This window comes from Callithrix jacchus, chromosome 6, assembly GCF_049354715.1.
Source record: "Callithrix jacchus isolate 240 chromosome 6, calJac240_pri, whole genome shotgun sequence".
Taxonomy (NCBI): Eukaryota; Metazoa; Chordata; class Mammalia; order Primates; family Cebidae; genus Callithrix; species Callithrix jacchus.
In genome coordinates this window covers 17,067,237-17,082,629 of record NC_133507.1, presented here as the reverse complement: position 1 = coordinate 17,082,629, position 15,393 = coordinate 17,067,237, and the positions used below count along the sequence as shown (strand labels likewise).

The 15,393-nt window shown below is 38.7% G+C and overlaps 1 long non-coding RNA gene across 4 annotated transcripts in view; it reads left to right on the top strand.

The window, feature by feature from the left end:
* Nucleotides 1–5,850: 5,850 nt before the first annotated feature.
* LOC144582969 (uncharacterized) overlaps nucleotides 5,851–15,393 on the top strand; it is a 512,920-nt gene continuing 503,377 nt past the window's right edge. Inside the window, exons 1-3 of one of the 4 annotated variants that reach the window (XR_013536636.1) lie at nucleotides 5,851–6,118; nucleotides 6,558–6,633; nucleotides 7,323–7,389. This is a non-coding gene — a long non-coding RNA (uncharacterized LOC144582969). Of the gene's footprint in view, nucleotides 6,634–7,322; nucleotides 7,390–15,393 lie in introns of all 4 variants that reach the window. The other 3 variants (XR_013536637.1, XR_013536635.1, XR_013536634.1) reach the window with 3 other exon arrangements.

Sequence of the window (15,393 nt, the reverse complement as noted above, 5' to 3'; positions counted from 1 at the left end):
TTATGGCTTACATGATTTGTATTGTGTTTAGAGAACATTTTGCATTTTCAAGACTAGAATAAGGCCACAACCAGAATATTATGCAGAAAACCTGTGAGATATGGCCAAATAAGTTCCAGAGGAAAATCTGTAGCTTTAAGTGCATTTACTAGTTAGCAAGAAATCAAATGTTAGTGAACAGAGTTTCTCAAGAAGCTAAGAAAAGAGTGCTAAGAAGGACTTTACCTCCTCCATGGAGGAATAAGTTAATTTAAAGAAAGACAAGCAATACAATAAGAAAATTTGGTCGAAAAACCTAAAGTTGTTTCTTAAAAGGACCAATGAAATAGACAAATTTTTGGCATTTACTTAGAAACATGAGCTATGAATGAAATAAACAATTGCATTTAAAAAGGAGACAAAGCTGCAGATGAACTGAAAATTACAAGCAAACACTGATTGTGTAGCAAATATAGATAAACTGCATATGATTTTTCAAGAAAATAGTCTTTACCACATTGGCTTATGAAATAGGAAATCCATGTAAAGAATAAATACAGAAGAAAGTTTAAAGGTACTCAGATTTATCTCTAAAAACGATGCTACACCTAGGCAACTTTGCAAATTAGTCCTAGAAAACATTTAAAAGAAAGGTGATTCCCGTATTACATAAACTTTTCTAGGGAATAAAAAGATATGGAAAGCCAGATAGCTCATTTAATAGGCTCATTCACTCCCATACCAAAACTTGATAATGACGACATGTGGGGAAAAATAGTTCAGTCTTATTTGTAAAAATAGACACAAATATATTAAATAATATATGATTAAATTTATTCCACTAATGTGTTAAAAGGACAAACTACCTTTGCTAAAAAAAAATTAAAAGATAAAGAAGTATTAGAAAAATTAGTCATGTAAATAACTGCCCTAATAGACAAGGGGAAATGTTATTTGCTTAAATGAATGCACGGAAAAAACAGATATGAGATATGTTTTCTAGTTCAACATCCATTTCAAACAAATAAAAAACTCACTCATCAAAAGAAGCCTCTTAGAAAAGCAGAAATAGAGAGCAACTCCCTTTATAAGATTAAGGAATCTGCTGGAAACATTAGCCCTGTTGTGCTTGTAGCCCTATATGAAAAAGACAAGAAAGAAGAAAGGTTATAAGAATCAGAGAAGCAGAAACAAAAATATCCTTATTACAAGCAGACAATATAATCCTCTGCCTAGGCTACTGGAAAATATTAGAACTTACAATAAATTTAGTAATGTAATGTAAGATCAACAAACAAAAATAGATGGCTTAGAGAGCAAGAAAGTGAAAATCCTATGTGAGAAATGCAAAACTTCACTGAAGTATGTAACAAAGGCCTGCAGGAGTGAACAGATACAACTCATTCTTGATGAGAAGATATCGGAAGGATGAGAAGAGAAGCCAAATTCGTCCATCATGTCAATGCGATTCCAAAAAAATTCTAACGGTTTTTTATGCAATTTGACACATTGACAATCAAGTACATAGGAAAGGGGAAAAACGTAAAGCCAAAGCAACATTAAGAATGGACCATAAGGGGAAAGATGCCCCATTAGCAGAGATGGATTTCTCGTGGAGCTTGAATATCAGGACTCTTCACTTGCTGGGCTTCTCTCTAGGTCTTGGGAGGTGTGTAGCTACTTGCTGACATGGTCTTAAGTTTTTGTAAAAGTTGCCAAAATCAGACTTCCCAAACACATTTTTTCTGTTGGCTCTGCCTTTCACGCAGTCACACTTGACCTTGTTTCCCATGTTGCAGTATTCACAGAATGGGCTCAGGATGGGGGCAGCACCATGGGGATTGCTGGGGGCTTTGGTTACACTGAATGGCTTAGCACTGACCAAGTTGTACACAGAAGTGATGGAAACTCCCAAACTCAACTTCCCCTTGACCAGAACCTAAATACATTGTTAAGCTATTGACTAGAAGTTTTTCCAAGTTTGACAAAAATCTTAAAATATTAACTGACAATACCAATAACTATGTATGAGGCTAAAAGAAACTTTATGAAGCTACCTATAGTAAAACAAAAACCTGTATTTTAATTAACTGTGTTGAAGGAAACTTAGACCAGCTTTTCATTCTCCCTGTAGAAGGTATTACAAAATCGTTATGTTGAGAAAAGTGATAAGTCCTGTTGAGCCTAAAAATGGAAGAACAAAAAAGCATCACAGAAGTATTTCAGGCAGTTAATAGTTAATATGGATAATATATTATTTTTTCTGAATTTTATGATGTTTGTAGTATTTTAAACAAAAATGTTTAAAAAGATTTTTAAAACTTTAAAAAATCAAAAAGTTAAAATAATTAAAAAAATTTTTAAAAACGTGTAATTTATTGTGATCTTTTTCTCATTCTTAATGAGCATTTACTTTTATACTTAATTTTGTAAATGTAATTTGGTATTCTTTTTTTAAGCTGACCTGCAAATTATATCAGCTCTAGGTCCCATGAAACTTGAGTCGTCTGTGGTCTAGTAGGTATTGAGCCATTTATCAATTAGAGTAATTTAAACAATGCTATATTGGTTTTGGAATAGATCAGGGATGAGCAAACTTTTTCTGTAAGGAGAGTAAATATTTTCAACTTTATGGGTCACATGGTTTCTGTTACAACTGCTCAGCTCAGCTATGTAAACACTTCCAAACACAGTATGTAACAAATTAAGGTTCTGTATTCCAGTAAAACTTTATTTATGGATACTGATATTTTAATTTCATATGTTTTTGTGTTTCAGGAAATATTCTTTTGATTTCTTTAAACAATTACAAAAATGTAAAATCATTCTTAGCTCATGGGCTGTACAAAAATGGGTGGTGGGCCAAATTTGACCAATGGATTGTAATTTGTGGACCACTTGAACAGATAAATATATCAGAAGAGTAAAATAATAATTCCTGTAAAAAAACTATATGGAATTTTTTTGAATTATAGATTTAGATTTTTCAATCAATGGGAAAAGAATACGATAATAGGATAGAAAGATTTGACTATCCATGTTGAAACAAAAATCCTTCATAAAAGGTAAATGTCAGACTGATTAAAAATTTAACAACACAATTTAAAAAATATTAGCAGGAAATGTAGGTAGACAGATTCTTCCCTTTACTGTGTAATTTTTTTTTTGTCTTTCCTTAGCCTGTGCTCAACAGCCTTAGGCAAAAACTTGTTTGAACAGTACAAAAAGAGATGCTGTCAATATAGTTAAAAACAATAAGGATCTTCTATACACTAACAGTGACTAAGCTGAGAATCCAATCGAGAACTCAACCCTTTTTAGGATAGCTGCCAAGAAAATAAATAAATAAAACAAACCCCTTAGGAATAAACCTACCCAAGGAGATGAAAGACTTCTACAAAGGAAACCACCAAACACTGCTGAAGAAATCATAGATGACACAAACAAATGGAAACTCGTTGCATGCTCACGGATGGGTAGAATCAATATTGTGAAAATGACCATACTCTCAAGAGCAATCTACAAATTCAATGCAATTCTTATCAAAATGCCATAATGTCTTCACAGAATTAGTAAAAACAATTCTAAAATGCATATGGAACCAAAAAAGAGCACACACTGTCAAAGCAAGACTAAGCACAAATAACAAATCTGGAGGCATCACATTACCTGATTTCAGACTATGCTCTAAGGTCATAGTCATCAAAACAGCATGGTTCTGGCATAAAAATAAGCATGTAAACCAATGGAACAGAATAGAGAACCCAGAAATAAACCCAAATACTTATAGCCAACCGATCTTCAACAAAGCAAACAAAAGCAGAAAGTGGGGAAAGGGCACCCTTTTCAACAAATGGTGCTGGGATAGTTGACTGGTCACATGTAGGAGTATGAAACTGGATCCTCATCTCTCACCTTATACAAAAATCAGCTCAAGGTGGATTAAGGACTTAAATCTAAGACATGAAACTATAAAAATTCTAGAAGATAACATTGGAAAACCCCTTCCAGACATTGGCTTAGGCAAGGATTTCATGGCCAAGAACCCAAACGCAAATGCAATAAAAACAAAGATAAATTTCTGGGACTAAATTAAACTCAAGAGCTTTTGCATGGAAAAAGGAACAGTCGGTAAACAACCCACAGAAGGGAAAAAAAAATCTTCAGTGTATGCATTTGACAAAGGACTAATATCCAGAATTTACAATGAATTAAAACAAAACAAGAAAAAACAAACAATTCCTTCAATAAGTAGGCCAAGAATCTGAATAGGCAATTCTCAAAAGAAGATATACAAATGGCCAACAAACATATGAAAAAATGCTCAACATCACTAGTGGTCAGGAAAATGCAAATTAAAACCACAATGCGATAGCACTTTACTCCTACAGGAATGGCCAGAATCAAAAGATCAAAAACCAGTAGATGTTGGTGTGGATGCGGTGAACAGGGATACTTTCACACCGCTGGTAGGAATGTAAACTAGTACAACCACTATAGAAACCAGTGTGGAGATTCCTTAAAGAACTAAAATGAGAACTACCATTTAATCCAGCAATCCCACTACTGGGTGTCTACCCAGAAGAAAAAAGAAGTCACTATACAAAAAAGATACTTACGCACGCATGTTTATAGCAGCAAAGTTTGCAGTTGCAGAAACATGGAACCAACCCAAATGCCCATCAATCAACAAGTGGATAAAGAAACTGTGGCATATATATATATATGCCATAAAAGGAATGCTACTCAGCCATAATAATTTATCCTTTTTATGGAATAAATTATTGGCATTTGAAGAGACCTGGATGAGATTGGAGACTACTATTTTAAGTGAAGTAGTTCATGAATGGAAAATCAAACACTGTATGTTCTCACTGATATGTGAGAGCTAAGCTATGGGGATGCAAAGGCACAAGAATGACACAATGGACATTGGGTACTCAGGGGGAAATGGTGGGAAGGGAGTGAGGGATAAAAGACTTCAAATAGTGGGCAGTGTATACTGCTCTGGTGATGGATGCACCAAAATCTCACAGATCACCACGAAAGAACTTACTCATGTACCCAAGCACTACCTGTTTCCCAATAACCTAAGGAAATAAAAAACAAAAACAACAAAACAACCACAACAATGATCATGACAGCAACAGAATATTATTTTAAAGGCCCAGTCAAGACTTGAAATATCAAGTAAAGGATTTTAGAGTTTTTGTTGCAGAGAAAAATTTTGAGCCAGAGTAAGATGATCAGATCTTGGCTTTTGAAAGTGCATTCGATTAAAGGGAACATGGCCTGAAGTGGGCAACATACCTTAAGATGGGGACAAAGAGGGAAGAGAGATGTATGGGACACCCAAGTCTCCAGGGACCTGAGCCTGGCCTGTTGGACTCACACAAGATGCAACAGTTGCACATCAAAGCCCCTGTTCCTCACATACTGGCTGGCTTTGGACATTCTGGCTTTAGCCATTGTGAGGCCTATCAATATGCACTGAGAAACTACTGATTGGATGTAGAAGTACCAGCAAAAGAAATTCCCTGTATGTTGTAGAATGAATCGATCAGGGGAAAAGCAGAACTAAACAACTACCAACAGAAAAGCTTCCTGTGCTGAGAATGGGAGCTCTGTTGTGAAGCCACATCTTTGGGACCAGGAGATCCATGTTCTTGAGAGTCTCTGCTGAAGTCCAGATAAGACAGACAGGGATGACTGCTGAGGGCAAACAGAAGATCCAGGCCTCTGTGATAAAAGCCAGGGGTGATTTAGACTTCCATCATGAAACAGAGTCCACGGTGTTCCTCCCCTTCTTCCTCTCATAATCTCTAGAACCACAAGCTCTCAAGATTCCAGCCAGCTGGGAGCCTCACAGCTGAACTCCCCAGAGGCTTCTGGGACAGGAGTCCATCCACTCATATCCATAGAAAGAATCCCCAGACCCCTTGTCTGTCTGCTCAGGCCAGAATTTATTTTTTCTTCCTATCAATTTTCAGCTAGGTTCTCTTGCTCCCAAACAGACAGGGCTGCAGAGCTGGGGAGAGAAAGCAGCCAATCTTTGCGGATGGGTTGGGAAGATATGATCAGCAGCCTTCTGCCAGATTCTGTCTCACCAGCCGCTTTATTACAGGCTGTTTTGTTTCAGGTGAACTTGATTTAACCCTCCATTTATTTAGAATCTATGAAATCATCAACTCTGTCTATTGTATTTGCACTCGGCAGATGCCTAGGAGAGAGATTCTCTCAAATCTTTACATCAAGAGACTCCAGGCCCCTACTGCATTCCTGGCTTATCCACACATGAGTGTGCACATAGCCCTGAGTGTCTGTGTGCTTCCCCACCCATCCATATCCAGCTCCTCACCCATGAACACACACACACACACACACACACACACACACACACACACACTCTCATATATACCCCAAAACACACATACCAGCCCTGGCACATCAAATTTTAGAAACACATCATTTCTCCGTGCTGTAGCTCTTATTTCCACAACTCCCTCAGAATTCCTTTCAAAGTTTCCCAATTTGGAAAATGTTTGTCTAGGCAGATACCTGGCTTTCCTCCACAGCAGATCCATAGATGCCAAGGAAAAAGAATCGTTGCTGTTGACAACTTCATTCAGCCTCTCCTTAAGCAAGACTGCGATGGTAATGTGAAGACAATCTGTGGGTTACGCCTGTGGGCAGCTAGGCTGGGATTCTAATTTCTTTACTGTCAGGGGCCCGTTATATTATTTTTATTACATAGACTTCATAGCTTAAAATGTTTTGTCTAATGAGCCACCTGCATGTATAACTAATGGTGTTTCTCCTTTCTTCTTTTTTTTTTTTTTCTTTGAGACGGAGTTTCGCTCTTGTTACCCAGGCTGAAGTGCAATGGCGCAATCTCGGCTCACCGCAACCTCCGCCTCCTGGGTTCAGGCAATTCTCCTGCCTCAGCCTCCCAAGTAGCTGGGATTACAGGCACGCGCCACCATGCCCAGCTAATTTTTTGTATTTTCAGTAGAGACGGGGTTTCACCCTGTTGACCAGGATGGTCTCGATCTCTCGACCTCGTGATCCACCCGTCTCGGCCTCCCAAAGTGCTGGGATTACAGGCTTGAGCCACCGCGCCCGGCCGGTGTTTCTCCTTTCTTATTCATCAAAGACACACAGGCCCTCCAATTCCAATTTTAGATCAACGCCTGATAGCGAAAGCTACACAATGAATGGATAGAATTTGTCCAAAAAGCCAAGCAATTTGACATTTTAGCTAGCCTATGCAGCCTTATATAGAATAATATACAATTTTGGGTACATTGAAAATAGCTCAAAGACTTCCATGATTCCCTTCATAGATTCCCCACAGATTTGGAGACCACAGGTTGGAAAGCACCGAACTAAACCTTTGACCATCTTGCTGGGGTGAGTAACAATGTAGAATTAGATAGAGATAGGGGGAAAATAAAAGGGTGTGATTAATTTTAGAATCTATGAGCCTTCTGGGAGGTAGGTAAGCTGGCTGAAAATCTGTGCTGGATTTTTCTTGTAAATTCTAATGCCTCCACAGCGAATGGGAATTTATTCACCAGGCTCTACTATAATACAGTGTTTGTGAACTTTGCTCCATTCTAATTAGAGAAAGAGAATAGATTACATCACCTCTTATGAGCAAAGAAAGGTGGTCCAGGGTCTGGCTGGCCCTTAGCAAAGAGAAATCCTACTATTAACGAGTTAGAGGTTGGAGGCTGAGCTCAAGACCTGAGCTCTCGTCAGGCATGGGGAGAGAGCAAAGGCTGTGCGAAATCTGAATAGTGGCTGAGTCTCAGTTTGGAAATCTAGCATGTGCGGACTAGAAGAGAAGAAAAGCTCATCCAGTCAAAACAATCCCTATCATGGAAGGGTCAAGTGAGACTCAGAGACTGAAGCAAATTGTCCAAGGAATCATGCCAGAGATGGCTAGAACCCAAATCTACGGATTCCTTGACTAAATCTATGGATTCCTTGACTCTTGGGAAACACCCACTCCAGCGGGTAGAACCTTCTCTCCCTGCAACAATGATAATTTGAGCATCCATCCCTATCGGGTCTGAAGACAGTCAGTGTATCAGAGCTTTAGATTGGCATCATGAATTGTGTCTTTTGTTTCAGTTTCCTCATCTCACAGGGACCACATACTCTTGGAGTCTTCAAGTTTGTGAGGGTCTCAAGGCTTCATACATTTTTTGAAAGTTAAAAGTGTAGAAGGACTCACCCTACATGGTTAATATTGGCGACATGTGGGGAGAGGAGGGAAAGACTATTAACTTTTATTTATGTGTCTCTGAGCTATTTAATTTGTTACAGTAAAAATGTGTCTTTGTAATAGAACTTATAAAATTAAAAACACATTTCTCCACAGGAGATTTCTGTTCTGGTTCTGACCACAGAGTAAGCTGGGTGCTCCCATCAGTTATTTAATCTACCTGAACCTCAATCTTCCCTTTGATAAGATGGGCAAAGTAATAACCACCTCCTTATGCTCAATGGATATTGTGAAGATCAAGCAGAGATCCTAGACATTATAGATACATAAATAAAATATTACTGCTATTGGGAGAACCCAGAATGGTAGATTGCAAGGAACAGGACTGTATGCCTTCAGCTTCTTTTTGCTCATCCCTTCATGGTCTTTGTCACTTTTCTCTAACCAGGGGGTTGTTTTCATTGATTCTACAAAGATTTATATGCTTTATCTGGAAGGTTCCATGGAAGATTAGAATGGTGAGAGGTCACCCTCATATACTTATATTACATTTATTCTGATTGGAATGACCCAGAGAAAAGAAAACAATTTAAGATAAAATAGGAATAGCTGTAAGGAAGCTATCAACCAGGTTGACTCTGACAGAAAGGATTTCCAATTGATTTGTAGTTTTTGATCAACATTTGCTTGGCTAAATGAAATGGTCATTCATATTGTGGAAAGCAAGATCAAAGCAGCATGAAGACTTGACGGCACTGAATGCGGAGATGGAGGATTAACCCACGGAAACTTTGAACTTCATATTTTGCTGTATTCCTACCAGCTAATGACATGAAGAACCATAAACAAATACTGAACTGTAGTTTAATAGATCTGTTTACACAGGAATACGGGATAGCAATTCCAAAACTACTGCCAATGTTTTTAAAACAAGGGTGTAAAATATATTGTGGATAATGAGAGCTAGAGTTCTCGGTGTCAGAGAAGGGAGTTACAAATATGGAAATGGAGAAGGCTGGAATAAATCCTGTGGGGTTGGACTGGAATTGGCAGTGTGAGCATGACCTCATAACTTTTTATATACAGAGATATACTCAGAAATAAGTAGATAAACAGAGGGGGTATATGTGTGTGTGTTTATACATATGGATATTTACATGTACATATACATATACACGTGTGTGTACATGCATGTATATTTACAAAACATGCACATATATATACACATTTCCTAGCCTTGTCTGATGAGAGATCCCTGTAGCAATGAACATACCAAATGTCCAGATCTTTGCATCTAAGTATTATTCTCTGATAAAAGAAGGCAGAGTTTCTCAGGAAATGGCTCATTCCAGGACTGGGCAGGGAAGGTATAAGTGGAATCTAGGACATCTTGTGCCAAAAAGCATGAAAATGCTCATAGAAAGATGGGGCAGGTCAAAAGAACAAAGGAGCAGGGGGCCAAATTGGAGTTTCCACTGACCATATCTCGGACAATTTGAGAGGCAACATAAATAATGTAACCGATTAGAACTCATAGAGTAAAATAAGAATTCCTGAGGCCATACTGACTGTAGTAGACAGAATAACGGTCCTCCAGATTGTCCATGTCCTAATCCCTAGAACCTGTGAATTGTTGACCTTAGTATGTCACATGGTGAAAGGGACTTTATAGACATGATCAAGTTAAGATTTTTGAGTAAGAGATTTTATGGATTATCCAGGCTGGAACAGTGTAATCACAGGGTCCTTGTAAAGTGAGAGGGAGGGAGGAGAGTCAGAGAAGGAGACCTGATGATCAAGACAAAGGCTGGAGAGATATGACTTCCAGAAGGGAGCCACAAGCCAAGGAATGTAGACAGCCTCTGGGAGCTGAAAAAGGCAAGAAATAGTTTCTCCCCTAGAACCTGCAGAAGGCATGCGGGTCTGCTGACGCCTTGAGTTTAGTCCCATAAGACCCACTTTATAATTTTTACTTCTACAACTTTAAGATAATCAATTTGTGTTGTTTTAATCACAATGTTTTTGGTGTTTTGTGGTGATGTGTGTGTGCATGTGTACATGTGCATGTTTTTATGTGTATCAGTATATACGTTATATTAGACACACACACATCCATGTGTTAAGCCCCCATTTAACATCATCAACAGATTCTTGGATATTGTGACCTTAAGTAAAACGACAGGTAGTGAAACCAATTTTACCATAGGCTAATTGATATAAACAGGAGTTAATTTCCTATGGCATATTTCTAGTCATAGAAACATTGTCAAACTTCTAAAGACCCAAAACACATCTAATATTAAACATTGAAATAAATGTGAGCCACAGATACATTTAAGAAATATTAATTTTAAAGGTAAGAAAATTATTTACCTAATTATTCTAGTTCAGGATGGTGAATGACCAGAGCTCAGAGTGCAAGGCAGGAGCCTTGAGTCTGGGTGTGGGTGTGAGTGCACCCTGAGATGGGGTGGCATCCTGGCCCATCATAGGGTACACTCACACCCACACCCAGATTCTCTCAGACTGGAATGTTGTGGACACACTACCTACCTTTGTGTGCACATCTTCAGGAGTGGGAGGAAACTGGAGTACCCAGAGAAAACCCATGCAGACATGGGGAGAAAATGCAAACTCCACACACACAGTGGCCCCACTGGGAAGCGATTGCTTTTTTCTCATCAATGTTACAATAAAACAATGTTGAACAAAATGATGCTATTAGAGGACCTGTGATATACATAAATGATGGAGAACATATTTTTTACAGCAGAATTCCAGGTAATAAATAGAGAATGATGAAATTAGAAAATTACCATTTGGCAGCAACCTAGAAGTAATAATTTTTCAGGCAAGACTCATCAATGGATGCTAAATTTAATTTGTGAAGTTTTGATGGGAAATAGAACTTCTACATAGTCTCAGAGAAACTCTTTACCAAGCATTTAATAATTACAAGAAGAGGCCAGGTGTGGTGGCTCACGCCTGTAATCCCAGCACTTTAGGAGGCCGAGGTGGGTTGATCACGAGGTCAAGAGATCGAGACCATTCTGGCCAACATGGTGAAACCCCGTCTCTACTAAAAAATACAAAAATTAGCTGGGTGTAGTGGCGCACACCTATAGTTCCAGCTACTAGGGAGGCTGAGGCAGGAGAATTGCTTGAACCCAGGAGGTGGAGATTGCAGTGAGCCGAGATTGCGCCACCGCACTTCAGCCTGGCACCTGGCGAAAGAGCAAGACTCTGTCTCAAAAAAAAAAATTACAAGAAGAAAAATTGTACCTTTGCAATAGATAAAGCTAAGAGAAACCACCTTAGCCAAGTGATCAAAGTTAACATCACAATCCGGGAACATCCATCTATGACGTGTCTTCTGATATGAGGCCCTGAGAACACATCATTTCTGTGCTACTTTACCAAAAATGCACAACTTTAACCAAATCACAAAGATACATTAGACAACCCTACATTGGAAGACTACCCAGCAAACAACTGGCCTGTGCTCTTAATGTTATGAAGGTGATGGCAGACGAAGATTAAGGAGCTCTTTCAAATGGAAGAAGACTATAAAGACATGACTAAAAGCACTGTGGGTCCCTAGATTGGATTCTGGATCCATTTTTGTTTCTTTTGCTGCACTAGTGGGATAATTGACAAAATTTGACTATGGTCTGTAAATTAGATAACATCCCATTAACATTAGTTTGCTGGTTTTGAGAATGGTACTATGGTTATATAAGAGAATGCCTTTGCATTGATGAAATACATACAGAAGTACTTAGACGTACAGGAGCCTCATGTCGGCAAATTACTCCCAAAGGCTTTAGAATATGTTTTCTGTAGATAGATAACAGAGAGGATGATAAAGCCGCTATAGTAAAAATTTAAAATTGGGGGAATTTGAGTGAAGAGTATACATCAATTATTTGTAGTGTTTTTGTAGCGCTTCTGTCAATCTTAAATTATTTCAAAATAAAAAGATCTTTTCAAGAGACATGAAAGTGAGCTGAACAGCATCTGCTCAGAGCTGAGGTTAGAGTCAGTGGCAGATACACTTGGCTTGAGGATGTAGGCAAAGCTTGACTAGAGGTCTGCATGAGGGCAGGAACTGTATCTTATCACTGTTATATCCTGAGGGCCTTGCATGTAGTGATTAAGTATTCACTGAATAGAATACAGGGAAGGAAGAAGGTGGGCAGGGATTTGGAAAGGACTTTCCCTTTTAGGCTTCGTATGGGCAGAATGTGGCCACCTCCATCTCCAGGCTTGCTTTCTGAGCATCACTCATGTGGATTATATCCAGCCTCAAGATTGTCCATTCCTTTTGGCTTTGACTCACCTGGAGCTTCATCATGTGCCTGGCCCTGCTCCTGAATATTTGCCCCATTCTGCAACACTGAAAACGGGCTGGTACTGCCTGTTCAGAGAATCTTCTAATCACCTGGCAAAGCAAGATATCAGCATCACTTACTAAATTTATAACCCCTCCTGGGTTCAACTCATTTTCCTGCCTCAGCCTCCCAGATGACTTTCTATGTGACCCAAAGCGTCACATAGAAAAACTTTCAGGGAAGTTTGAAGAAAGAACATTGGAACCCTTCAGTCTGGATGAGGTTTCACGTAGTAAGGTAAAAAAAAAAAAATCACCAAAAAACTTGCTTACTCAGAAAACTGTCTAAAATAGAACTGCTCAATTCCAAGTCAAATATTCATTAATTCAGCTATTGATTGATTGAGGGATCACTGTTCAGCAATTCAGCAATGCTTCACTGAATACCCACAGGGTGTGGAAGGAAATTACCATTTATCGAGGACCTACTATGTGCCAGATCCAAGCAGGGAGATATAACTGCCTCATTTAATCTTCCTAGCCACCAGCTCCTCCTTCTCTCCGCTCTAGCCTCCTCCTCCTTCTTCTTCAATTGATTTAACACTCGCTGTGGGCCAGGCTATTTACTAAAATCTTCACATTCTTTATATTGCTTGATTCTCAAAATAACCCCATGAGTAGGTTAATCCTCTTTCTGCTGATGAGAAAACTGAGGCTCGGAAACACCACCAAATTTGCCTACAGTTGTAAAACTAGTAAGAGGCAGAGATTTTCTCTGAGGTTCATGGGAGTTGTAGTTCTGTGACTTTTAAAATAATGGATAAAGATGCTCTGTTCAAGAAATTGACGGGAAGGCTGCGCGCTAGAAACTTACTCTACTAAAGGTCATCTAATTTGTTTTTTTTTTTAGTGTGAGGATGTACGTTCTAAGAGTGCCTGAATCACACAGTCAGAGTTGCACAGAGGTCTTACATTTATCTTTAGTCAATGCTGTCAGTCTCTTTGGTCTTTCTGGCATCTTCTGAAAGGGATGACTGCTCAGCTCCTCTATTGCAAACAAGATCACCCCCCATCTGTACAGTCTGGGTACTAGATGAGAATGTTCAGACATCTTTTTCAACTCAAGTAAATCGATTACAATAGAAATATTGAGTATCCACTATGTGCCAAAACCTGTGCTGAGTTCAGGAAGCACAAAAATGAATGAAAACTTGCCTTCAAGGATTTTCCCAAGTTGGGCATAGCTCTGTATATAAATATCAGTGTGAGAAGAGTGAATAAATAGAAACATGCATAATGTGATTTTTTTTAAAGAAAGTAATTGTTTTAACTATGGTCTTTATAACAACATAAAGATCAATTGAGATAATCTCTATGCTATGGTATGAATCAGAAAAATGTATTAACAGTTAACAGTAATAGTTATATACAAGAAATATAGCCAGAAAACAATGTGCAATGTACAAATATACTTAAAATATATCTCTGGGGCTGGCACAGTGGCTCATGTCAGTAATCCTAGTGCTTTGGGAGGTCAGGGAGGGGAGATCTCTTGAGGTCGGGAATTTGAGACCAATTTGGGCAACATAGCAAGACAGGAAGATCGCTTCAGCCTAGAAGTTGAGGGCTTCAGCGAGCCATGATCACTTCACTGCACTCCAGCCTCGGCAACGGAGCTAGACCCTGCCTCAAACAAAACAAAACAAATGTCGCTCTGGTGATATCTGTTAATTTCTAAATGATATCTGTTAATTTCAGATATCATTCTTACTACCTCAATGAGGAAGCCTTTACCCAGGACAATGTTTTCTGATTCTCATCTGAATCCTCCTCATGCTACTATTCATCCTCTTCTTTCTTCTTTCCCTTGTTTCTTTCTCACTCATCGATTAATCTCTCAGGTTATTCTGTGTTTAACTTGTTCTTTTTAACATTCTTTTGATGACAGAACTGACATACTAACAGCTGCGTATTCTCATTCTCTATGTCTGTAATTGTTTAGTGTTTGAAGTACAGATTCTTTCTCTTTGGTGATTCCTATTGACCTGGAGTTTCAATTCTACTTAGTTTTTTCTTTAAAGAGTGCATGGCCCTATATATAGGACAGCTGAAAAAAAGCCAGCAAAAAATGCACATAGTGTGCTGTTGTAATGAATTGCTTTTTGGTGAGGTGTTTCAGAAGGATCTTTGGAGACCACCTGGGCCTTGGTGATCCCAGGAGAAGAGTGTTTAAATCTCATTTAGTATATAACTAAATGGAAACTTGAGACTGCCTCAGGTGAAGGAGAAATGTGTCTATGGGTTATATGGATATGTGAGTAATATTTATTGATTCCCTACAATTTTTCAAGTACTATGTGTAAGTTCTTCTTCCATGTCATAATATTAATCCTCATGACAATACCATGACATTTTGTTTTATTATCTTTCAGATAGGAGACTAAAGCTTAAAGAGATTAATAGGCTCCAAGTCATAGATCACTGGTAGTTTGAATTAGAATTTAGATATGTCAGGCTAAACCCCTAAAACTCCACCACAATAATAATTACCAGACTTTATATTTAGGGGGCCTGGGGTAGAGTTCTGAATTTGCATTTTTAATTAATGCCTGAGATTTGGGAGACAAACTGACCCAGATTCCCCAGAACTGAGGGGTTTCCTAAAATGCAGGACTGTCAGGATTAAAGCCAGAAAGTACTGGGCAAACTGGGACGAGTTGATTACTCTACTTTGTGGGTGTGCGTGTGTGTGTTTGTTTTTTTGAGATGAAGTCTCTCTCTCTCGCCCAGGCTAGAATGCAGTGGTGCGATCTGGGCTCACTGCCACCATCACTTCCCGGGTTCATGTAATTCT